The 27,138-nt window shown below is 39.5% G+C and overlaps 1 protein-coding gene across 24 annotated transcripts in view; it reads right to left on the reverse strand.

The window, feature by feature from the left end:
• Positions 1–27,138, reverse strand: part of BICC1 (BicC family RNA binding protein 1) — a 347,076-nt gene that overhangs the window by 214,555 nt on the left and 105,383 nt on the right. The window contains exon 2 of one of the 24 annotated variants that reach the window (XM_081569094.1): positions 24,359–24,401. The exons of the other annotated variants lie outside the window; for them this stretch is intronic. The gene's annotated coding sequence lies outside the window, so the exon portion shown is untranslated. The remainder of the gene's footprint in view (positions 1–24,358; positions 24,402–27,138) is intronic. 24 annotated transcript variants of the gene reach the window in all.

Consider the following 27,138-nt stretch of genomic DNA (forward strand, 5'->3'; position numbering starts at 1 on the left):
GGGAAAGGGTGTTTGCAGGGAAGAGGGGTGGCTTGTCGTGGTGGCTGTTGGTATGATTCTGCCACCTCTTAATAAAGGTGAAGAAGTGTACAGACTCAAGTGTTGGCAGTTCTGACACTCTTTTCAGAATGCCAGGACCACGCAAGCCCTCCACTCTGAGTCCTAGTTGCCAACTGGGGGATAACAGGAAAAGATCCTACTCAAATCTTATGTAGTGGAACTACCAAGAAAAAAAGAAACTCAAAAAGGAGAGAGAGAAGCCAACATATGGAAAGTTGTCTAGAGTAGAACAAAAGGCAGGAATACCAAGTAGCTTTACACTCAGACAATAGAAAGGATTTCCAACAACACCGAGCCATCCTGTACCCCAGTGCTCTGGCCATTAAAGATACAGGATGGGGTGGGCGCGCGCGCGTGTGTGTGTGTGTGTGTGTGTGTATGTGTGTGTCTGTCTGTCTGTGTGTGTACATGTATCTCTATGTGCACATGTGCTATTGTGAGACAGAGATAATTGATTTAGAGAATGACACTAGACATGGCATTGTTCTTTCTATACCATAGCCTTTAAAATCCTAGGACATCACTACAGTAATAAACAAGTCACAGCAAGAGTGGTTAGCACACAAGAGTGTTGTACACACCACAGAATAAAATTCTGTGTAGGATAAATACCTTTAATGGCTTGGATTCAAAGGCTTCTCTGACCAAGGGCAAAAAGAAATGGCATTTAAAGTGGGTGAGTAGAAGAAAATGTAGAAGGATCAGTTCAATATCAGGACACTGACTCCATGTGCACTGTGATCCATCTGAGACCAACAGCTCAGATACCACAGTTGTTGGAATATTTTAATACACTGTGAGCATCTAAAACCTCCAAGTGCCACACATGTCTCCAGCAGATGACTTCCCCATGTTCTACTGCAGAAGTTTTCAGTCAAAAGAGCTGACACTGCCCTCTGAGACAGTCTCACAGACTCCTGAATAAGCAAAGTAGTTGTTCTTTAATGGAATTCACCATGTCATGTTTATTTCTGAAAACTTTTTCAAATTAAAATAAGGCGTGAAGACACTAGACACAAGTTGAAAAGAACTCAACATGCCCTAAAGCTGGGGGGAAAATGTTGTGATTTCTGGAAAATACACTGATGAATGCAGTGTGTGCTCTGAACAGTTTACAACTCTTACAAAATCAGTCAATCAAGGCAAAGTTTGTCAACTTTTCTCTGTAGTTCTGGTCAAAGTGAAGCACCAAAGGGAGCCAGAGAAAGCTTTTATCAGTTTCATGCTTGCAGAGCTGTGCTTCTCTCCCATGGTCACACACACATACACACACATACACACACACACACACACGCTTCTCTCCCATGATTCAGTTCAGTTCAGTCGCTCAGTCATGTCCGACTCTCTGCGACCCCATGAATTGCAGCACGCCAGGCCTCTCTGTCCATCACCAACTCCCAGAGTCCACCCAAACCCATGTCCATCGAGTCGGTTATGCCATCCAACCATCTAATCCTCTGTCGTCCCCTTCTCCTCCTGCCCCCAATCCTACCCAGCATTAGGGTCTTTTCCAATGAGTCAACCCTTCGCATGAGGTGGCCAAACTATTGGAGTTTCAGCTTCAACATCAGACCCTTCCAATGAACACCCAGGATTGATCTCTTTTAGGATGGATTGATTGGATCTCCTTGCAGTCCAAGGGACTCTCAAGAGTCTTCTCCAACACCACAGTTCAAAAGCATCAATTCTTCGGCGCTCAGCTTTCTTTATAGTCCAACTCTCACATCCATACATGACCACTGGAAAAACCATAGCCTTGACTAGACGGACTTTTGTTGGCAAAGTAATGTCTCTGCTTTTAAACATGCTATCTAGGTTGGCCATAACCTTCCTTCCAAGGAGTAAGCGTCTTTTAATTTCATGGCTGCAATCACCATCAGCAGTGATTTTGGAGCCCCCAAAAATAAAGTCTGACACTGTTTCCACTGTTTCCCCATCTATTTCCCATGAAGTGATGGGACCGGATGCCATGATCTTAGTTTTCTGAATGTTGAGCTTTAAGCCAACTTTTTCACTCTCCTCTTTCACCTTCATCAAGAGGCTCTTTAGTTCTTCTTCACTTTCTGCCATAAGGGTGGTGTCATCCGCATATCTGAGGTTATTGATATTTTTCCCAGCAATCTTGATTCCAGCTTGTGTTTCTTCCAGCCCAGCATTTCTCATGATGTACTCTGCATACAAGTTAAATAAGCAGGGTGACAATATACAGCCTTGATGTACTCCTTTTCCTATCTGGAACCAGTCTGTTGTTCCATGTCCAGTTCTAACTGTTGCTTCCTGACCTGCATACAGGCTCCTCAAGAGATAGGTCAGATGGTCTGGTATTCCCATCTCTTTCAGAATTTTCCACAGTTTATTGTGATCCACACAGTCAAAGGCTTTTGCATAGTCAATAAAGCAGAAATAGATGTTTTTCTGGAACTCTCTTGCTTTTTCGATGATCCAGCAGATATTGGCAATTTGATCTCCCATGATTACACACACACTTTTAGAAAGCACTCTCCAAATCCCTCAAGCACACATTCTTGTAATGGTGAAGGATAGTCCTTTATACCCTACTCAGTAAATCAGAAAAGTATCTGTGTATAGCCAAAGAGGGTTTTGTGACTTGGAAAAGTCTTTAAGTTTCCAAAGTGCTGACAAGGCAAAAGACACAGATTATGGTGAGGGTGATAGTTTTCAGGAGGGTGGAAAATCACCTTGGGAAAAAGCACTTCTTTTGTCTTAGATACTACAACCACCAGAATGCACTCCTCTGGAGTACTGATAACTAGTGTTTTATGGTATTCAAATACTTCCTAAACTCAAGAATTATCTGTGAGTTCCTTCAAATTTCTGAACTAAGCTAAAGACCAAGGATTTCTGATTCTCTAAAGCATCAAAGAGATTTTGACATTCCTGTATTTTATAAACTAAACTCCTTATGGCAGATATTTGGCATCCTCTCTTTCAATGGTTACTATAGACAAACATTCAGTATTTAATGCTAGTTTTCTAACTGAACAAAACACTTTCATATTCTAATGAGAAAATTATTAAGTGAGTCCATGATCAAACAGAATGTTGTAAATCGATATTTATGAACAAGAAAAGGTGATGACTAGAAGAAAAAGAATACAGACTAGTTGGTAGAGTAAATGACATTAAATAAATGTTAAATAAAATTATATATACACGCTTAAATAAAATAGTTATATAGATATAGACTTAAATAAATAATTATATGTATATAGGTAGAGGCTTATTTATGACAGGAATATAACGAGAGATATTTCTAAAATGTATATAGTATCTTTAGGGAGGAATGTGGCTTTTCTTTAGTTTCTGCTCTGTAATTCTCTGCACCTTTTTTTCAATGAGTACAAAGCTTTTTTGCTGAAAAAAAGAAAAAGAAAAGGCTATTTTTTCAAACATAAACTTATAAAAAGAAACATTTTCTGTTGTATTTAAAATTAACATGTAAACTACCTAAAATAGGCAGTAATTAGTAAAAAATAAATAAATAAGTAAATTTTAAAAGTAAATTCAGGAGCAGGAAAAAGAGATCCTATATCTCCCAAAGGCAACACTACCTGTTGCATTTTTCAAAGAAGCATCTTCTACATCCTAAAATACAAGTGCCAACTATCATTATTTCTACTGTGAGTTTCCTACGAGGTTCTATGCATGAGGCACACAGACATCATGCGAGTCTCAATCATAATATTCTAGACAAAGGAGACTAAATAAAAAGGACTATTAGCAATGAGAGTCTATATGCAGAGGGATGTCCATCTTTATAGTACTCATCTCTACGTAATGATATCCAAACTGATGATGCAGGCAGCCTGCAAGACCCTTAGCCTTTTGGAAGGATATATGATAGACATATACCTCACCAGGAAGCATGGGACAGCTAATTCTGTTAGTGTATTATGGAGAATTTTAGCCCAGTCAAATAATGGGTTATTCAAATTCACTTCTTTTACAGATAAAGGTAAATTTCATATTTCACACTCTTATTAATATCTCAAATGTGCATGTTGACTGTGTTTGGGAAAGTGGAAAGGACAGTTATATTTATCAGCATCTTGCCCCCAGCATGACTCACACATTTAAAAGGTGTTTTCTTTTAAATATTTAGCTTTCATAACTGGTCTGCATTTTCCATCTCATGGTAAATAGCACAGTACCGTTGTTGGCCCACACAGTACTGTTGTCAGCCCAAAGAGTCAGTGCAAAATAAAAACAAAGTAAATGGACAGACCTATGGTTCAGAAATTATTTTTCAAAAGCTTTACACATCTGATCACTAGTCCGAAAAACATGTAGTTCTCCAGTTTCACTGGCATTGCTCCAAATTCATCTAGAAAAGCTACTTAAGTAAAGACTGAGTGTACCTAGGTGTTTGAAAATTTTGTTCATTTGCCAGAAGAAAGAGAAAAGTTTTTTTTTAAAGCAAGCATATCTCTGGCAGGAAAATCTAGTCATCAGAAAGGAGAGCACCAAAGGAAAAGGCAGCTGTTCCTGGCAAGATGAAGTTCTTTTCTTTATATAGCTTCTCTTCACCTCTGAGGCCGTTCAAATGACCTGGCCCACAATCTTGGACTGCCCGCCTTTGCTTCAAGTCAGTCACCTGGCCTCCTGGGGAGAAAATTCACTTCACTACTGACTCAAGTGCCAATGCAATTGCTGGCAAAATTGTGTATTCCAAATTCAAATGGTAACAGATTTTACTACATTTTGAGCCAGGATCACAAAACTTAAATTGAGAAACCAGTCAGGTTGGACGCTTGGGTAATGTCCTTTGTGTTTGTTGAAGTCTGCCTAGCAACTACTGGCAACTTCTGAAAGCACGTTCACCCTGGAAAAATAAATACCTGCCAAAATGCCAATGCGGTTCTAATTGCATACCTTCTCCCTCTTTAAAAATTATCATCAGCTTCTCCATGTTGACCTAAGTTACCACAAATTGTGGTTATATTAGGGGGGCTCATTGGAGGTGGTCCCTTTCTGTCCATATAAAGCAAATGCTTTGTTTCAACACACATTCGACGGCTTAGAATGTAGGCATAATACTATTTAGTGAACATTGTTATTAAAAATTGACATTCAAAAGTGATTTTGGCTCTGGCTTAAAATATGTATAGGCAAATGTTAAGGCTACTTTTCAACAACATATAATATACTGCCAGAATGATGGAAAGAGAGAACCTATACATTTTTTTTTTCACTTAAATCTTTAATCACAAGGACATGGTAGAAACATTATCAAATCTCAAGCATCTTTACATGGAAGGTGTTTTCCTCCCCTTCTTGTAAGACTGCCCTTCCTGACAACATTAGCCAACTTAAATTTAATTATATTTTCAAAGCTTAAGAGCATTTTAAAAAATCAAAGCAAGAAAACACTTGTTCTTATCTAGCTTTTCCAATCACTCTCATTTGCTCTGGAGGCACAATTCAGTCTCAAAGGGAGCCAGCCGTGGAATGCCACAAAAAGCAGGCATGTGACACACAGGGGGCCACCAGAAACCAGGGGGGGCCAGGCACGGGGTGGGGGGAGAAGTAGGTAGCTGGGGGGCTATCTCTGCACGTGGGCTAATGAGAAGAAGAGGCTGCTCCCCGGACTGTTTTTAAGATTTGGCTGAAAAAAGCTCAACTGCCCTCTCTCCTCAACCTCTTGGTCTCGGGTAGTGGAATCGGTACAAGGCGCATGGGCCAAGTCAGTCAAATTCTCTGAGCCAATTTCCTTTCCCTGAAGTCAAAATCAAGCTCCTGCAGGGTTTCTGAAAGGATTACGAGATGTCTTCGGCAGCTAGTGCCTTAATGTCTGACACGTTATGAGGGCTGTGCAAAGAGTAGCCACATGTTAGGAAGTGGTGCTATTGCTAGAATTATTAGTAATGATAAAAATGCATAAGTAGGGACTTCCCTGGTGGCCCAGTGGCTAAGACTTGTCACTCCCAATGCAGTGGGCCAGGGTTCCATCCCTGGTCAGGGAACCAGATCCTGCATGCTGCAACTAAAGATCCTGCATGCCACAACTAAGACCTGGTGCACCCAAATAAATATATTTTTTAAAAAACTGAATGAGTAATAACAAAAGCTCGATCACTACCTCATCTGACTCAGCTGGGCAAAAAAATATTCATAGAGGACTGTCTCACAATTGTATAGGTCATCCTAGATATTTTAAATCCCCAGTTCTTGTAGAACTGCTTTAATCCATAGCAGCACAAAAGCAACTATTTTTCTATACTGAGAAGTAACTGGAAACAATCACATAGCAGCTAGGGGTGGTTGCTGTTGACAGTAGTCTACTGGACTCATACTGCATTGTCCCCTTTAGCAAATTCACAAAAGATCTTCTGAGGCTGAGGCTTGTATAGCCATAAAACCTGTGATTTGTGGGACTTCCCTTGTAGTTCAGTGGGTAAGACTCCATGCTCTCAATGCAAGGGGCCCTGGGTTCGATTCTTGGTCAGGGAACTATATCTCACATTCTACAACTAAGACCTGGCCCAGCCTAAACAAATAAATATTGTTTTTAAAAAACCTGTGGTTTTCCTGAGCCACTGATGCAGTTTTAATCTTCTGAACCTTGCGCTTCTTATAAGTGGCCGGCTTTTCAGCTCTGGCAGCTAGGGAAGCTCCAATTCTGAGGTGTGTGTTGTATATAAACCTCAATGCTCCTCATTTCAGGTTATTTTCAAATTCCTATTTTCCCTTCACACAAATTTCCTCTTGCATTTATTTTTTTAGTCTCTGTTAATACACGCAGGTTACTGAAAGCCACTCCAAACCATTTTTTGGAACAAGAGATAACATAATATATCGTAAAGCTTGACCACTCTGCCATTCAGAGCTCATACTGAAAATAGAAGAATGCTGTGTTCAGCCCAGGCCAGCCAAGTTCAGGTCTGGAGGTAATGGAAAGGTTTCTCTGACAGACAGATGGTGACAGATGACTAGGGAAGAAACTGCTTCAAGAAATATCTGGGAAGCTTGACAAAATTAGATGCAAAGGAAGAAGACAGCAAAGAGCTCTGTCATCAAAGCCAGGCACTTTAATCGCTAGATGCAGCCAAATGTTTTTGGATGCACAAGGTTTTCGCATAAGCGAGAATATTACCCCTCCCACGAAGGCTCATGTCCGGATCCGAGACTGGCACCATCACAGAGCCTTCAGAAGACAGACCAACCACAGTGATTCCAACTCCCCAGTTTCTAAGCTGAGAAATTCAGCTCAGCTTTCCTTTAAGTCATGGGTTAGTTGAGAAAACCATACAACACAAAATTTTGTTCAGTGGTGTCTAAGAGAGACTGGTTGACAAACCTCATGAGTAAATATCACCTCATAGGCAGTACTAGGTCTAAGAATGACACAAACAGAAGTTCCATATTTTCAGGAGCATAGGTGTTTTTGCCGATTTGTCCAATTAAATGATGGGTTGTACAATCAACCACACTTTTCCTGCAAGACCACTGGCTGCAGAGAAGACAACAGGCTGGACCAGTAGAACAGAAATGATGATTGCAAGGGCGAGACTGAGGGCAAGGTTTGGCAGGTATTCTCAAGTCACCAGAAACTCATTATAGAAAAAGTTCCACAAAGTTCCAGGTATGACACAAGCCTAGAGCTCCTCTCTCTGATCTCCTCCTCTGCCCTTCCAGAACTCCTCTCTCTGACCTCCTCCTCTGCCCTTCCAGAGTCACTATTCTCCATCCTGGAACATGACACACACACGGACTTAATAATCATTTCGGGGAAGATGAAATGAGCTCTACACGTGTGCTCTTTTCCACAAGCATCTTTCACAACACAGAGTAGGAAGCCGGGATCAGCAGCTGCTGTGCATTTTCGCTCACCCCTGAAGTACAGAGTTCCCTTTGCAAAATGCAGAAACCTGCTGTTGTTTTTCAGTCACTAAGTGATATCCAACTCTTTGCAACCCCAAAGACTACAGTACACCAGGCTTCCCTGTCCTTCACTATCTCCCGAAATTTACTCAGATTCATATCCATTGAGTAGGTGATGCTATCTAACCATTTCATCCTCTGCCACCCCTTTCTCTTTTTGCTTTCAATCTTGCCCAGCATCTGGGCAGAGACCTCCTTGTACTGTTTTCTAGGCATCTAGCATCTATCAACTATTTAGTAATTCTAAATGCCAGCTTTAGGGTGACTGGATACTGTTCACTGAAATGTGCAAAGCTGACCTCTAATAAAGTCCGGGCTATTCCAGGTCAATATGCAGCAAAGCTATTACAATTTCAATTTTATCTTTCCAGCAAAATGTCTTGTTTCTGTGATTCAGTATGAATTTTTTTCCCTATAAAAAAGTGGCTATCTTAATGTTAAAATACAATTCAGATGAGTTGCTATTTTCACAGCAAGAATTTAAGTAGTACAAAAACATGAATGCACTTAATGCCAGCGAACTGTATACTTAAACATGGTTAAAAGGATGAGTGTTATGATATTGATATGTGTATTTTACCACAGTAACAAAAAACAAAGAATCCCTCAAGTGAAGTTTTCTCCATCTAACCATATTAGTAACCACATAGCCAACTCATCCTTCCTCAGAAAGTAGAGAAACTAATAGCTTCCTAAAACACAGGTGATAAGCTCTACTATATTATTAGAACTTAAAGTTATAAATGATTCATCTAAGACTAATTGATATTTGACTAGCTCCCAGCACGAAGACACCACTAGAACATTTCCTTCCATCTGTTATCACTGCTTGAAACTATTCAGCATCAGTGTTCTTGCAGGGAAAGCGAAAAAAAAAAAAAAAAAACCAACAACAACAAAATGAACCTAGATGGCGCCAAATCACCCCCGAACCTAAGGAAAGCAAATCTCTTGCCTCTGAATTTGCATCAAGCCCTAGAAAAATTCCAAAATGAAGAAAGGGCACGACAGCAAAACCACAATCCGAGTGTTGCCCTTATTTGAAAGGCAAACAAAACCCCAAGTCTGTCCAACACAGAGTAGATAATGAATAGCAGCCATCACATGATAAAACGTCCCTAAATCATTTCCTGAGGATCCAAATGTTTAGCTGGGGTCAAATCAGTCTTTTCTCCCCTCGCTCCCTTACTTTGGTTGGCCTATAAAAAGAAATTATTTACCAACTCTCTTGACATCATAGGTAATGGAAACACATCAAATGAGATGCTTCATTATTCCTGCTGAGGCTTAACACTAAGGAATGTAGTACTGTTTTGGAAGAACTGTAAAAGAATTCCAATAAAGACAAGTACAGAAAAGACGATCATATCCTTCATGGGTAAGATTTCTTAGATGTGCTAGTCTACGTGGGAGGGTAAAGAATTGCTTTTGAAAGCTGAAGCAAATACTTTAAAAAGCTTTTGTCTATTCCAAGCAAATGATTAAAATTTAGCTGTCTCCTGAAATTACTTTGTTTAGAAAAATTAAGTTTTCACTTGATGTTCATTCATTTAATAAGTCTTTCCCCATTTCCGTACCTTGGATGTTTCAAAATGAATTATAATCAATCATTATTTTATTTGCTTATATTCTTGTATTCTTTCTATATCCTTCAGTAAAATTTCTGTTTGCTCCAAAATGACAGAACTTACATCTAAATTGCTCACCATTGCATGCCCAACACAGTACCTGGCACACATTTAAAAGTCCCTCAAATTTTTTAATGAGTAAATCATTTTATTCACTTGATCAACAAATACGTAGTGAATAACTTAATTCCATGGCTGCAACAACCATTTTAAGATTTAGGCAAATATCTATAAGCTGCATATGTAAGCTTTGGGGGGCTCTGGAATTAAAAACTCACAAAAAGGAAAGAAAGACAGTCTGAAAGCTCTTTAGAATATAATGACTTAAAACACCTTAAAATTTCACATGTTGGGACTACCCTGGTGGTCCAGTGGTTAAGACTCCATGCTACCAACACAGGAGGTGCAGGTTCAACCCCTCATCAGGAAACTAAGATCCCACATGCCATGCAGTACCAAAAGATAAAAAAGATTTAAAAATTGTTTAAATCTAAATATCTTTGACTTTTGGACACAGTGGGGAAAGGAAAGAGTGAGACAAATTGAGAGAATAGCACTGAAACATATTACATTACCACATACAAAATTAGCCAGTGGATGTCAGTGGGAATGCAAACTAGTACAGCCACTATGGAGAAGAGTGTGGAGATTCCTTAAAAAACTGGGAAGAGAACTGCCATATGACCCAGCAATCCCACTGCTGGGCATACACACCGAGGAAACCAGAATTGAAAGAGACGCATGTACCCCAATGTTCATCGCAGCACTGTTTATAATAGCCAGGACATGGAAGCAACCTAGATGTCCATCAGCAGATGAATGGATAAGGAAGCTGTGGTACATATACACAATGGAATATTAATCAGCCATTAAAAAAAATACATTTGAATCGGTTCTATTGAGATGGTTGAAACTGGAGCCCATTATACAGAGTGAAGTAAGCCAGAAAGAAAAACACCAATACAGTATACTAATGAATATATATGGAATTTGAAAGATGGTAATGATAACCCTATATGCGAGACAGAATAAGAGACACAGATGCATAGAACAGTCTTATGGACTCTGAGGGAGAAGGTGAGGGTGGGACGTTCTGGGAGAATAGCATTGAAACATGTATATTGTCATATGTGAAACAGAACACCATTCCAGGTTCAATGCATGAGACAAATGCTCAGGGCTGGGGCAATGGGATGACCCAGAGGGATGGGATGGGGAGGGAGGTGGGAGGGGGGTTCAGGATGGGGAACACATGTAAACCCATGGCTGATTCATGTCAATGTATGGCAAAAACCACTACAATACTGTAAAGTAATTAGCCCCCAACTAAAATAAATAAATTTATTAAAAAAAAAAATAAATTCCTAAAAAAAAAAAAAAAATTAGCCAGTGGAAATTTGCTACATGCTGCTGCTAAGTCGCTTCAGCCATGTCTGACTCTGTGTGACCCCACAGACAGCAGCCCACCAGGCTCCTCCATCCCTGGGATTCTCCAGGCAAGAACACTAGACTGGGTTGCCATTTCCTTCTCCAATGCGTGAAAGTGAAGTGACTCAGTCGTGTCCGACTCTTAGCGACCCCATGGACTGCAGCCTACCAGGCTCCTCTGTCCACGGGATTTTCCAGGCAAGAGTACTGGAGTGGGGTGCCATTGCCTTCTCCGCTATATGATCCAGGGAGCTCAAATCAGGAGATCTGAGACAACCTAAAGGGATGGGGTGGAAGAGAAGTTCAAGAGGGAAGACACATATGTATCACTTCAGTTCAGTTGCTCAGTCGTGTGCGACTCTGCAACCCTATGGACTGCAGCATGCCAGGCTTCCCTGTCCATCACCAACTCCCAAAGTTTACTCAAACTCATGTCCATTGAGTCAGCGATGCCATCCAACCATCTTATCCTCTGTCGTCCCCTTCTCCTCCCACCTTCAATCTTTCCCAGCATTAGGGTCTTTTCAAATGAGTTAGTTCTTTGCATCAAGTGGCCAAAGTATTGGAATTTCAGTTTCAGAATCAGTCCTTCCAATGAATATTCAGGACTGATCTCCTTTAGGATGGACTGGTTGGATCTCCTTGCAGTCCAAGGGACTCTCAAGAGTCTTCTCCAACACCACAGTTCAAAAGCATCAATTCTTCGGTGCTCAGCTTTCTTTATAGTCCAACTCTCATATCCATACATGACTACTGGAAAAACCACAGCTTTGACTAGACGGACGTTTGTCGGCAAAGTAAAGTCTCTGCTTTTTAATATGCTATCTAGGTTGGTCATAACTTTTCTTCCAAGAAGCAAGCATCTTTTAATTTTATGGCCACAGTCAACATCTGCAGTGATTTTGGAGCCCAAAAAAATAAAGTCTGTCACTGTTTCCATTGTTTCTCCCCATCTATTTGCCATGACGCAATGGGACCAGATGCCATGATCTTAGTTTTCTGAATGTTGAGTTTTAAGCCAACTTTTTCACTCTCCTCTTACACTTTCATCAAGAAGCTCTTAGTTCTTCTTCGCTTTCTGCCATAAGGGTGGTGCCATCTGTATATGTGAGGTTATTGCTATTTCTCCTGGCAATCTTTATTCCAGCTGGTGCTTCATCCAGTCCAGCATTTCTCATGATGTACTCTGCATATAAGTTAAATAAGCAGGGTTACAATATACAGCCTTGATGTACTCCTTTCCCAATTTGGAATCAGCCTGTTGTTCCATGTCCAGTTCTAACTGTTGCTTCTTGACCTGCATATAGATTTCTCAGGAGGCAGGTCAGGATGGTATTCCCATCTCTTTCAGAATTTTCCACAGTTTATTGTGATCCACACAGTCATAGGCTTTGGCATAGTCAATAAAGTAGAAGTAGATGTTTTTCTGGAACTCTCTTGCTTTTTCGATGAATATCTACGTATACCTATGCACATATGTATACCTATGGCTGATTCATGTTGATATACCTATCGCTGATTCATCTATGGCTGATTCATGTTGATATTTATGTTGATATATATAGCAGAAGCCAACACAAAATTGTAAAGCAATTATCCTCCAATTAAAAATAAGCAAATTTTCTAAAAAATTTTAAAATCTTTTAAAATGTCTTATGTAAAGAAGCCACGATTCAGCATTCTTCAGTATGAATAAAAAACTAGTTATTAATGACAGCCCCTACCTGTTTACAGGTAAACATTTTGATATAAGCACTCTACCATAACTTGTTTCTTTCTACAAAAGCAAAACCTTTCAGTACCCAAACAGTGAACAAAATCTGCAAGGAACATTGTCACTAAACAAAGGTAGGGCGTGTGATGTGAACCTGCCACAAAAATAATCCTGTGTATTCAATTCTTTCTCTCACTAATCAGTTCTGAGACACTTAAATTGCTTAGCTTCACCCTTATGGCAGGAAGTGAAGAAGAACTAAAGAGCCTCTTGATGAAAGGGAAAATGGAAAGTGAAAAAGTTGGCTTAAAGCTCAACATTCAGAAAACTAAGATCATGGCATCCAGTCCTATCACTTCATGGCAGATAGATGGGGAAACAGTGGAAACATTGGCTGACTTTATTTTTCTGGGCTCCAAAATCACTCCAGATGGTGACTGCAGCCATGAAATTAAAAGATGCTTACTCCTTGGAAGGAAAGTTATGACCAACCTAGATAGCATATTAAAAAGCAGAGACACTACTTTGTCAACAAAGGTCCATCTAGTCAAGGCTATGGTTTTTCCAGTAGTCATGTATGGATGTGAGAGTTGGACTGTGAAGAAAGCTGAGCGCCGAAGAATTGATGCTTTTTAACTGTGGTGTTGGAGAAGACTCTTGAGAATCCCTCGGACTGCAAGGAGATCCAACCAGTCCATCCTAAAGGACATCAGTCCTGGGTGTTCATTGGAAGGACTGATGTTGAAGCTGAAACTCCAATACTTTGGCCACCTGATGCGAAGAGCTGACTCATTGGAAAAGACTCTGATACTGGGAAAGATTGAGGGCAGGAGGAGAAGGGGACGACAGAGGATGAGATAGCTGGATGGCATCATCGACTCGATGGACATGGGTTTGGGTGGACTCAGGGAGTTGGTGATGGACAAGGAGGCCTGGCGTGTTGCGGTTCATGGAGTCGTGAAGAGTCAGACATGACTGCGTGACTGAATTGAACTGAACTATATATTGCCTCCACCAGAAAGGGGAGTACAAAATAATATTTCCTTATGATTAATGAGAAGTTACCATTTCTGTCCAAAATTAACAGTTAACAAGAACTAGTCATGAGGCTCAGGGCAAATCATAAATCTTTTTTGTATATGCCCCATTTATCATCACATGGTTTCCAAGAAGATGACCCCAGATGAATTTCGGTGATGAGCTTGCTTATCAAACATCTTTAACAGTTGAAGCCCTTCCTGCTGCCCTATCTTACTGGGGAGTTTAGAAAAATAAAAGGCTTGGCAAATGTAAGAGTGCTGCATAAATCTCCCATGAAGAATAAATATACTCTATGAGCTGCTACTTGGACACTATTCTGATTTATTGGGAACACTTATACTATGGATATGGATCTTATTTCTGTATACTAAAAAGCAGAGAATTACCACTTTAGAGGCCAGATGGTTCTGCCCTCCCTTAATGAATAAGGAACTAGAGACTTAGAAAAGAGATTCAACACTGGGATTAGCTCCCTCTTCTTTCTCCTCATCCAATGTTCTTTTCCCAATAACCAGCTATTAATAAACTGGTACCGTAGCCTTGGGTCTCCTTTCTCATTATGATTGTGCCACAAAACCGCTGTAGAGGCTGGTGTGACACATGTGGCCCTCCTGAAGAAGGAACTTTCCAGTCTCTGAACCCTGTGTAACCACCTATCAATGTATATGTGGCAGTGAGGCACTGGCCTGCATCTCAGAAGCACTGAGACCAAAATGAGTGCAGGAGAGTCAGGAGAGAGGCGCCTGAGACAGGATGAGAGCAAAGAAAGCAAGAGCCAAAGAAAATGAAGCTTTCCTCCTTGTATTGAAGCTTGAGTTATTCCAAATTCAGACCCACACTTCAGAAAGAATACACATGGAGACTTCACAGGTGGTCCAGTGGTTAAAAATCCATGCTTCCACTGCAGGGGGTGCAGGTTCGATTCCTGGTCAGGGAACTAAGATTCCACAAACCGTGTAGGGCATGGCCAAAAAAAAAAAGAATACACATATGCCCCACATTTCCTATTGGATATCTTCTAGTCATTTTTTTTAAATCTCCTTTTAAAAAATCCATAATTACTTACCATAAAATGTAATGATTATTTTCCATAATGTTAAGAAGTTGGATAAGAAAATTCCCAGTTTATAGGCAATTTTACAGGAACTACCTCACTATTACTGGAACAATGCAAGTGATTCCAAATAAGTCACTATTTCCAGCCCTGATTTCTCGGCTACACACTATCAAACATCTCCAACTTGGCTTCAGCGCATTTCTCCTAAACAACTCTCCTGCTAGATGATACTATGTTCTTTTCAAATGAGAAACGTTGAAGTCATCCTTAATTCTTTCCTGTTCTTCTCCATACCACTAGATGCTAGCAAGACTCTTCAATCCTGTTTCTTCATATCCATCCCTGTATCTTCCTGTCTCATATCTGTCCAACATTCCTGGTCTTCTTCACCTTACAGGTCCCATTTAAGTGGCTCCCCTGGATCCCCACAGTACTGGTCCATCATGCCTCTACCAATTTAACTGTCAGTTACAATATTCAAACCTATGTGGTGGTGGTGCTCAGTTGCTCAGTCGTGTCCAACTCTGCAATCACATGGACTATAGCCCGCCAGGCTCCTCTATCTATGGGATTCTCTAGGCAAGAACACTGGAGCAGGTTGCCATGCCCTCCTCCAGGAGATCTTCCCTCACCCAAGGATCGAACTGATGTCTCCTGCATTGCAGGCAGATTCTTTACCCACCGAGAAGCCCCTATCCAAACCTATACTGATCCCCAAATAAATATCTCCACTCACAATCAGCAACCAACAGAATCTCCCATTTTGTCACGTTCTTGCGGAGGCCTAACAATGCCCCAGAGTCAATGTTCAATAAAAGCTTTCAAAACCATCATGATGCATGGCTCATACCCCCTACTAACAGGCCAACTGGCTTCAGAAAAAGTGGTTCATGAGTGGTCTTCAAAGGACTCTTATGGTTCAGAGCCAAGAGCCACGAAGCCACAAGCTGAAAGCAGAACAGGCGTGAGGAGGGAAGACAATGCACACGTGAACCAAAATGGCAAATTCCTGTGGCTGAGACACGAAACATTCCATGCGTCCAAGAGAACTGGCAGCTCCTGAATCAAAGACTTGCCCAGATTTTCTTTTTATCTTCTTCTGCCAAGCAGAAGAAAAAGATTTTTGCATCCAAAATGAGACTCTGGTTGGCCCTGATGATTCTTTCTTGGTAGCAAACCTCCCCCAGCCACAGCCCATAATTCCCTGACAATTCTCCACCCTGAAACAATGCGGCATGAGGATTTCTAGTAATAACAGTGCAAACTATCCCACTGCATGAAAACTTGGCACCACTGACACCACCTCAAGAAAACAAAAAGGGGGGAAAAAGCCACTAAGGAAGAAAATACTCTTACTGTCAAATACCAAAAAAAAATTAATATATTTCAATAAAAAATAAACAAATGGAATCTTTTCTCAACATAAGAATCCAGAAGGTGGTATTTCCAAATAAAATTTACTATCACTAATACTAAACTTAAAAAAGTTACCACCAATATTACAGGTGTGTATGTGGCTTTTGTTCTCAAGCAATTAAAGATATGGGGACCCTATCCTGGGAGCTCCTGGTCCAGTGGCTAGGACTGCACGCTTTCACTGCTGTGGGCCTCGGTTTGATCTCTGATCAGGGAACCAAGATTCTGCAAGGCACATGGCGCAGCCAGAATATAAAGAAGTAAAGACAGGGGGTCCCAGCCTGAAACAATAAAGCTCTGCAGGCTTCCCTCAATCTCAAAGATGCAAGCACCCATATGGGAGGATCTCAGAAGAATCCCATCACATCTCACATTTGCTCAAAGCTTTTCAATTTCAACTGATTTGGAATTGCTCAATTTCAACTGATTTTTAACACTAATTCTATGATGAACAGTCCCCATTTTTTAAGTAAGAGCAGTGAGTCTCAACAGCCAAATGACTTGCCTAAGATTTCTTGGTTTGTGACTTGAACTTAGATCTCATGGCTCCTAGTTTAGTTCTTTACAATACTGACATCTCTCATTTGTTTCATCCACTGGTTGATTCAGAATGAGGGCATGGCATAAATCAGGAAAGGGAAGAAGGGATAAGGATAAGCAGGAAGGAACCAGACTGTAATGAATATTCAATGCCAAAGGGTAGACATTCAGCTTTTTCTGGGAGGCAGTGGAGAGATGTTAAAGCAACTGAGCACAGTTATCAAAGGATAATGTACTCAAATGATTTACACTATCATCCCTATCATGAAGCCCACTGAGGATATACATTTTTTAAGAAAGCCTTCTTTTTTTGCTGCTCACCTGAAACTATCACAGTATTGTTAATCAGCTATGTGAAAATGAAACTGTTAGTCGCTCAGTCATGTCCAACTCTGCAACCCCATAGACTGTAGCCCAACAGGTCCTGTATCCATGGAATTCTCCAGGCAAGAATACTGAAGTGGGTTGCCATGCCCTCCTCCAGGGCATCTTTCTGACCCAGGGTTAGAACCCAGGTCCCTGTGTTGCAGGCACATTCTTTACTGTCTGAGCCACTACACTCCAACATAAAATAAAAAGGCAAAAAAAAAGAGAAAGAAAGCCTCCTTTGTATAACTGCATTTACATCCAGCCCTAACACAAATCTTGGTCAGTGGAAAAAAATGAATTTCTAAATGATTCACCGATAGTCTATAAAATTAAACAATCTTTTCACCCCAAAAAATATTATGAAATGTTGCATAATATATATTCCTCAAACAAATTCACAAATTACAAATAACTAACACATTAGTGGCTGCAAGCGGTTCTGCAGGAAAGAACCTTTTTTAATTGTATATAACAGCATTCTTCAAACTTACCTAAACATGGAACTTTTAAAAGTACAATATTTATTAACATAATACAGAACTAGTGTTCCACAGTATATTCCCTTGGAAATCGTACCATGGAGCATTTAGTCCTAAGAGAATGAAACTCAACAGAAAGTGAAACCCATTGATAATTGACACAACACACAAAATACATACAATTCCTTCCTTTTAATCAGCATTAGAGACCAATACAAACTTATAATTTCTCTTTGTGCTTGCCCACGTGCCACATCAGTGGTTTCCAACCTTGGCTGCAAATTTAAGTCACTTTGGCAGTTTGGGGAAAAAAAAAACACTAATGCTCAAGCTTTACTTCCAGAACAATTAAACCAGACTCTCTAGTTTAGCCATCAATAGGTTTTAAAAGGTCCTCAGGCAAACCTATACCAATGAGGGTTAACCACATTGTTGTAGATAAAGAGTTTGCTAACTCTAAAATGGTTAATGGTAGAGTTTAGGGAAATGGGAAAGGGAATATGAATTCCACTTAATTCAGTTAGAAACTCTTCATCTGAAAAAAGAATTGGCTATATTTATTTCTCATACAATACTGGATCTCAAATATTCCTAGCCTTCTCTGTACTTGTTCATCACTGCATAATGGCGGTTTAATGCTAATACTAGAATACGCTAAATCGTTGATGGCCAACAATTTCTTTAAGAGAAGTTTTCATTTTAAACAAACAGAACCAAATTTTCTAATATTTGCCAAATTGGAATCACTGGTCTCAAGTTTTAGCTTGATTCCCATAAAACACAGCCAGAAGTAAACGGCAAAGCCAAAGCTTTCAACTGTCTTCCTGGAAAATACAGTTTTTAAAACTGCCTATCATAGGAGGTTAGTTAAATGATGCTATTTATTTTATAGCCACCATTCCAAACTTGGAAATATTATCATCCAAAATACAATGAAGGTATTACAATAGTTGAAAACTCATGTTTCAAAGCACATTGAAAAGTTAATCTTCCTGGGAATGCATTTCCCCTCCAGGAAAGGAGAGGGAAGAAAAAAATAATAATACATCCCTCAACCCAGCACTTACAAAGAAGTCAGAAGCTGCAAAACAAATCAACACAAAATGTCTGGTTATCCTGGCTATCATCTTTAATTCTCATCATCTTTCAATATACAATGAATACACAGTATGATTTCCTAAATTTAATCTGAATTTCCAAACCTTCTACTCACCCTCTCAATCTTCCACTTCACTCTGAATATCAACCTTCCACTTCACTCTGAATAATTAGCTCAGAAAAATGATATAATTATATATGTGTGTGGGTATATATATATATATATATATATATATATATCACTTTTAACTCATTTGCTTTCTAGGTCATAGGACAGAAAAACATTCTCCACTGTCTTTTTTTTTCCTACTGTGCAGTGTCCGCAATACTTTGCTCAGGCTTTCTCTAGTTGCAGTGTTTGGGTTTATTGAAGGGACTTCTCTTGTTGTGGAGCACGAGCTCCACACAGGCTTCAGTAGTTGTGGCACATGGGCTCAGATGTCCTGCAGCATGTGAGAACTTCCCAGACCAGGGGTCGAACCCATGTTCCCTGTATTGGCATGCATATTCTTAACCACTGGACCACCAGGGAAGTCCTCTCTCCACTGTCGCTTATTTTGCCTTTGCAAAGGCACTTAGTGGGTCCTTTCCACAAGGAATGCCTTTCCATCTTGCCTCCATTAAATCATGTAGGCAGTGGAATGGTCTAGAAAACACCTTAATCTAATCTCAAATCTGCTCTCTGCTCAGAAACTCTTCCACAAGGCCTGCCCTCATCTTAATCAACATACACCCTTTAGCTTTCCTTCAAATTCCTACTCACTTTCTCCTGAGGGCAGCCTTCCCTGACTTTTCTGAGTAGAATAAATCACTCCTGTTTTCTCTATTACTGTCGCCATGCTGGCCGGCACTCCAGTGCCACTTCTCCTTAAGTGTGACCCTTCTGAGGACAAGGGACACATGGAAACCTTCTCCTCTCCCACAGTCCTGCGCCTGGACAGTATTGAGCTCACAGGGAGGGTGGAAACTGTCTCACAAATGGCTTCCTTAGCATCTCTGTAAGTTCAGTTCAATTCAGTCACTCAGTCGTGTCTGACTCTTTGCGACCCCATAAACTGCAGCACACCAGGCCTCCTTGTGCATCACCAACTCCCAGAGTTTACCCAAACTCATGTCCATTGAGTCAGTGATGCCATCCAACCATCTCATCCTGTGTTGTCCCCTTCTCCTTCCGCCCTCAATCTTTCCCAGGATCAGAGTCTTTTCAAATGAGTCAGCTCTTCGCATCAGGTGGCCAAAGTACTGGAGTTTCAGCTTCAACATCAGTCCTTCCAATGAACACCCAGGACTGATGTCCTTTAGGATGGACTGGTTGGATCTCCTTGCAGTCCAAAGGACTCTCAAGAGCATCTTTGTAAAGCCTGTACTTAATCTTTCATTCTAACCTCTTCTTGGGAACATCATTCCCTTCTGCTTGAACGCTCTCTGAAGGTAGAAATTATTTCTCCTCTAGTATTTCCATTGGAGAAGGAAATAGCAACCCACTCCAGTACTCTTGCCTGGAAAATCGCATGAACAGAGGAGCCTGGTAGGCTACAGTCCATGGGGTCACAAAGAGTCGGACACGACTGAGCAACTTCACTTTTTTCACTTTAGTATTTCCATGAAACCAGAAGATGACAGAAGAAGTCTCCAGGTTGATAGAGTTTGAGGTTAACACACTGTATTTTTTAATGTGTGAGAGGGAAGCTAAAGTGAAGGGCTACTCACAAATGAGAAGAAACACAACATTCATGTTCCAATTAAATACTGAAATATACTATTTCTTCAATTTTGTTAATACTCCTTCTCAACCTACTGGCTGAAACCAGGAAAAATTTAGGCTCTCCCAACCTACCAACCTAGGGACCACGCCACAGAGCTTCCCAAACAGCGCTTCCTACCGACTTACACGTGGATTTGGATCATTGTCTTGGAAAATCCCATAGAAAAATATAACAGGAAGAAGTTCTATTTAAGAAAACAACTCCAAGCTCACTGAGTTTAAAGTTTTCTTATTCGCATGGGATTAAGGTTTCTTGGTAACTCCAAAGTAAACAGGCACATGGGAATTGAAGATTTTTTCCCCCCCTCTCAAAAAACTAACTGATCGTGAACTCAAGAAAGAACACCAAGAAGGGAACACAGAAGCCTCTATACATAATATTTGCCTGTAGTTGGTTTCATCTCTGGCTAAATTCCTTCATTCCCAATCATCATCACTTTAACCATTAAGAAGCAGAAAATTTGAATAAGTAAATGATAATCTAGGGTGACAAAAGTACTAAAAGTAATAAATGCTAAGGAAGAAAGACACAATTATATACTCCTCCTAGATCATTTTGATTTCACCAAGGGGGAAAAAGAGGTAATGAAATCTTTTTTTTTTTTTTTAACCACTTAAAGTGACAAAAGGCAGCTCCTTTCAAGAAGGAGTTTGCCTCCAACGAAATAAAAACCTGCCAAAGAACTAGTTTGGACAAGCCATGACTGCTGAACATACAAAATAAGAGTGTAACATTCAGGATATTTAATAATTTAATTCAAGGATCATGTTACTTAAAGAAGCAAAGAGTAACAACGTGTTCTCCCTAACCACTACTAAAAAGCACAGAAATGTTGTACAGCTCTACTAACTACTCTGCATGCTGGCGACTATAAACTTCCCTCAAAAAGTATAACACTGACTAAAACAATGTTAGTGCCAATGTCCAAGGTGAAGGAGGAAATCCTACAATGTACAACAAAAGCCCACAAGAAAACCATTTTGGAAAATAAAGACAGCACAAGCATTTTCCACCAAAGATATTAACAGCAATGACGACCTTATGATTCTTTGAATAATACTGGCAACTGGCTACCAAAAAGAAACACCCTGAATAAGAATACTATTCGTATACAAATACATATGTGTGTGTATATATATATATATATATATATACACACACACACACATATACAAATACACACACACACATATATATGAATTCTATTCAGAGTGTTCACCATATATTGGTATGGTATATTTTTTATACATGAAAACATACCATACCAGTATATGATGAATGGGCTTCCCTGGTGGCTCAAACAGTAAAGAATCCATCTGCAATGCAGAAAATCGGGGTTCGATCCCTGAGTCAGGAAGATCCCCTGGAGAAGGGAATGGCAACCACATATGATGAACATTCTGTCTGAGTAGAATTCATGTGTATATGCTACCATATACATAATTTAATGACCCATTGTGAGAGGATGTCTTATGTCTTATTTAGAGCATTGCTCCTTTAAAGATGTAACTTAATTTGAGATACTCATTGAGGGGTTAAACTATTCTACACACACACGCAACACCAAATTTTGTTAACAAGTACGAGCGTAACTTTTTGAAGAGGTGGTGGTTTAGTCACTAAGCCATGTCAGACTCTTGCAACCTAATGGACTGTGGCCCACCAGGCTCCTCTGTCCATGCAATTTCCCAGGCAAGAATACTGGAGTGGGTTGCCATGTCCTACTCCAGGGAATCTTCCCAACCAAGGAATCGAACCCTTGTCTCCTGAAGAGCAGGCAGTTTACTGCATTGTAGGCAGATTCTTCACTGCTGATCCACCAGGGATTCCCTTTGAAGAGGATAATTATGCAATTACTCAAGCAATTGAATACCTTTTATACATTTCCATCTGAAACTTAATTACAAGGCTTTCCAGTTTCTCAACCGCATCAAGAGAAAGGAAGAAGACTGCAAAGACACCTATCCATTCAAACTTGAGAAATGTCACAAATTGCCAGCCCCCTACCAGAGGCATGAATTACTTCTGGTATATCTCCTCCTCAAGTTGTTTTCCTTTTGTTCCACATTTCCTTCTGTGGACTGGTTTCTTCTGCTGACTCAGCTTCTTCCTCTTATAACCCCAGCGCTTACCTGTGGCCCACACGGCCACTGCTGGCTTCTCCACGACCCCACGTGGTATCATGACATTTCCCTCCACAGTCCCACAGCCACTCTAGGTCTTAGTTTCCTCAATCTGTTAGGGACAAGTCTTGCTCAGAGTTTTCAGAGCAAGCAAGCCACACAGGTCATGGCCAGTATCTACAGAAGGTTCATCTTTGGATCTGGTGCCACATCTAGGCCTGCTGGCTGAGGCTGGAAGAGCCAGAAAACAGGTGATACAAAACATAGCCTGCTCCTCTCCTTTTCATGGGAGGGGACGTGAAAAAACAGGCATATGATCACATAAATGACAAAGTCCATACATTTAAAAGTACTAACCAGAGACAAAAGCAAGATAATAGTTGAATTAGCCAAAGGACAAATCCTAAAGCAAAATAAAATGCAAAATGTTGAATACATCAGGTAAAAGGCTGTTCTTTGAGAAAACAGAAAGGATTCCTAAATTGAAGAAAAGACTGACTCATAAGATGACAATAAGCCATTATTGTAAGTCTCCGGGATAAAGTAAAATAGTGAAATAACAGGTACCAACTTCAGAAGAACCAACCTTAAGATGATCTTGAAACCTGACTGTTCAAACAAAATACAAAGGATTACAAAATCCATACCATTTATTTTACAGATTAATTTGCCTCCAGCCCTTTGGCTGTCCCTCTAATGCACCACAATGACCCTAATTCAGAGCCCTAGTCAGCAAAACTTACAGCTTTAGCCAGAACTTTTCTCACTATATAGGCACAGTCTACATGCTCAAGAGAGCATGCTCATCAACAGCTTAAAGAAAATTATTTATATTTTATTAACTACAAAGTCTGAAAAGCATTCTTCAGGTCCTGGCTGCCACCAACCAGCTGTCTGACCTTGAAAACACACACAAAAAAATCAATTCAACACTATTCAGATCATTATCTAGAAGAAAAGCACATCACCATCACACCCAATTTTTAAACATGCCAATTCTTCTATAAACCCATTTCTTTCTTTCTTTATTTTTTTTGGTCTGGACCATTTTTAAAGTCTTTAATGAATGTTACAATATTTCTTCTGTTTTGTTTTTGGCCACGAGGCCTGTGGGATCTCAGCTCCCCAACTAGGGATCAAACCCATGCCCTGTGCATTGGAAGGCAAAGTCTTAACCAGGAAAGTCCCTGTACACGCATTTTAAAGCAGTAAAGTTTAAAGCTCTTTACTAAATGTCACAGCATTCCCTCGAGTCACATGAAGCCTTACCCCTTTAGGCTGCCATGCTGTGGTCAAGTCCTTTTCTGGGGTAACCTTGTGGGGTCCATAATGAAGAAAGAAAACCATGCAGGAGTTCTGACTACACAGAACCAGGATAGGTGAACTCTTTCAAAGGGATGCTCCCCACATTTGTATGTTCTGGCCACCTTAACTGCCACGTGTTCTCCAAGCCAAATGTCAGGTCAGGAGATTACAGTGCCAGAGCATGTGAGCAATTTCTAAGTGGGCTTACCTGCTAGTCAGAATTCTAATATTCTTAATTTTATATTATGTACCTAGCAGTGACAATATGAGTCAAACGTTCCTCTTTATTTGGGTAAAGAATAGCAAAAAAAAAAAGCCAACTCAGTGCCTGAAGATTACACAGCCTTTAGCTAATTCTCGATCATATATATACTATGGATATTATGGCCTCACTATAACTGTACTCGTCACCCTATACTCAAAATACTGTACCAGATATTGTTGCCACGTTTAACATACAACATTGATTCTGCTCCTAAAAGAGAACAGAATGGTAAGTGGTCTGAAAATTAAGTCATATGATAAATAAAATTTAAGTTATCTTTAGTCTGAAGATATAAAGATGTTATTTTAAAAAAATCTTCAAAAAAAATGTTTATACCTCCAAATGGCAAAACAAGAAGAGCATGTGGATGAAAAAAAGGTGAAAACTTTCTGAAAATCAGCACTGACTAAAAATTATTTGCCTCGTACATATGTGAGACCTGTACGGTTTTTATATCTGTTGTAGGTGATACAGAAGAAACTTCAGTACTTCATGGGAGGCAGAATCAAATGACCTTTGGCACTTCTCTCAACAAAATATTGTGTGTTCTACAAATTGGCAATAATTTATGTATGCATGGACAACCTCAGCCTAGATCAGCCATTATGACCTGCTTTTCTCCATGAGGTGGTGACAGTGGTGATTAATCTTGATTTTAAAAATAACGGGTTCTCTGCATAAAAAGTATAAAGAATACAAATCAACCATAATCTCACCACTGAGACAGAACTTAACATTTTACAATAATTTCTTAGTAAATCTTTCAAGGCATAAATATATATAACAAAATTTGAGTCAATGTATTTATATGCCTTTTGTCCTGATTTTTGCATTGATATGATAATCCATTTCCCAAGTCACTAAATACTGATAGCAAAAGCATGATTTTTAAGGCCTATATAATAATCTAATCATAAACTCAATTTGATTTTCCACAGTATCCAATGCTTTGAGTCTCGATTTCGGAAGAGAGAAGGACATTTTCACCAGTTACAACTAAAATTTCACATGGTATTGCTTTAAATAATACTTAACTATTATTTAGCTTTTAAATAATATTGTTCAACTTCTAATTATTGAATAACTTAAAAATTATTTTAAATAACTTTTAATACTTTTTTATTTGATAACTTCTTAATTATTTAGTTAAATAATAACTTTAACAACTTTTAAAATAATTATTTAAATAACTTTTAATTATTTTTAATAATAGTTAACTAATATTTAACTATTAAATAATAGTTTACTACTATTTAACAAGGCTTCCCAGGTGGCTCAGCTGGTAAAGAATCCGCCTGCAATGAGGGAGACCTGGGTTCGATCCCTAGGTTGGGAAGATCCCCTGGAGAAGGGAAAGGCTACCCACTCTAGTACTCTGGCCTGAAGAATTCCATGTACTCTATAGTCCATGCAGTCACAAAGAGTCGGACACAACTGAGCAACTTTCACTTTTCACGTTCACTGTTATTAGTCACTTTAAAAAACCATAATAGCAACTAGGGTATATTCGTGGCCATCAAACACCCAGTTTAAAGGAATCTCAATTGCATCCCCTATTTCCATGGCTGCAGAGAGAGGAATAAAAGAGCAAATGTGGTTCTCATAAAGCAGTGTGAAATGACTGCCAAAGAAAACCTGACACAATGACAGAACTCAACAGGTAACTGTACAACACACTCAAGAATATAGGCTTGACACCAGGCTCATCTTGTCTGAATCAACACAAAGACAGAACTTAGAGGACACTAAGAACAGAGAATGAGCAAATCACATAAGATGGTCTTTTTTCTGAATCTTTTCTCACTAACCCTTAACTGTTAGACTCTGATGGAAGACAGAGAGCAAATTAAAAGATATAAAAATAGGACAGGTTCTTACCTTTAACAACTTTCTAAAAGATGACCATATGGGAAAAGAATCTAAAAAAGAGTGGATATATATATATATATATATATATATATATATATATATATGCATAACTGATTCACTTTGTTGTACACATGAAACTAGCACAATATTGTAAATCAACTATACTCCAATAAAAATTTTTAAAAATAAATAAGTAAGTAAAAGATGACCAGGTAACCTGTTTGGGGGGTTGTTTCTTTTTTCCAAGCCATATATGTGCCACTCACCTCTATTTAGTAAGTTGTAGAAGAGAAGAGTGATAGATTCTCTCAATGAAACTTACACGCAGGATCATAATGCTGTCGTCAGGAGTAAGAACTCAGGGTCCCTGAATGTTAGCTGTAAGGCCTAACTGTCCATTTGTGAAGACATCCATTGGTCACAACCTTTAAGTTTGGAATCGAAATCAACCCTGTCATTCTTCATCCTTTTCCGCCCATCTTCACAACTGTGGCATCAAACACTCCACTGTACACACATCTTTTGGGAATGTTTGAATTGCAAAACACGTGAATATATTCCCTACTGAAACACATACTGAGATTAAAATGTCAAATATCCTAATTTTATTTAAATCAAATTTGATTTTACATGTTTAAGCAAAAAGATCCAGTGTCAGAAAAGTATACCATGAGCTACAGTTAAGTAATGCACTTTTAAATAATTAAATCAAAAGTTACTTCTATGACCAGAGGACTATAAGCCATCCAAACTAAACAAATTAATGGCCAGTGGAGAAATAAGAAATTGTAGTTAGACATTTCTGTCTCCCTTCCAATAAAAATATTTAAGTAGTCCTCATCTAAGACCACCTAATGTACTTGTTTTGAGAGACAAAGGGAGCCAGCTATTCCTCCAAGCAATTTACCCCAGAAGACAACATTTGCTACTTTCCAGTCTCAAAATGACAAAAGTAATCTATTTGCCTAAAAAGATGAACTTGAGGGTAGTAAAAATATACCACATAAACCATCAAACAGTTTCTTATTTATACTGGCCTTAGTGATAAGCCCTTCTGAAAAACCATAGTATACAGGTC

This window comes from Giraffa tippelskirchi, chromosome 2 (assembly GCF_054371585.1).
Source record: "Giraffa tippelskirchi isolate mGirTip1 chromosome 2, T2T-mGirTip1v1.2.pri, whole genome shotgun sequence".
Classification (NCBI taxonomy): Eukaryota; Metazoa; Chordata; class Mammalia; order Artiodactyla; family Giraffidae; genus Giraffa; species Giraffa tippelskirchi.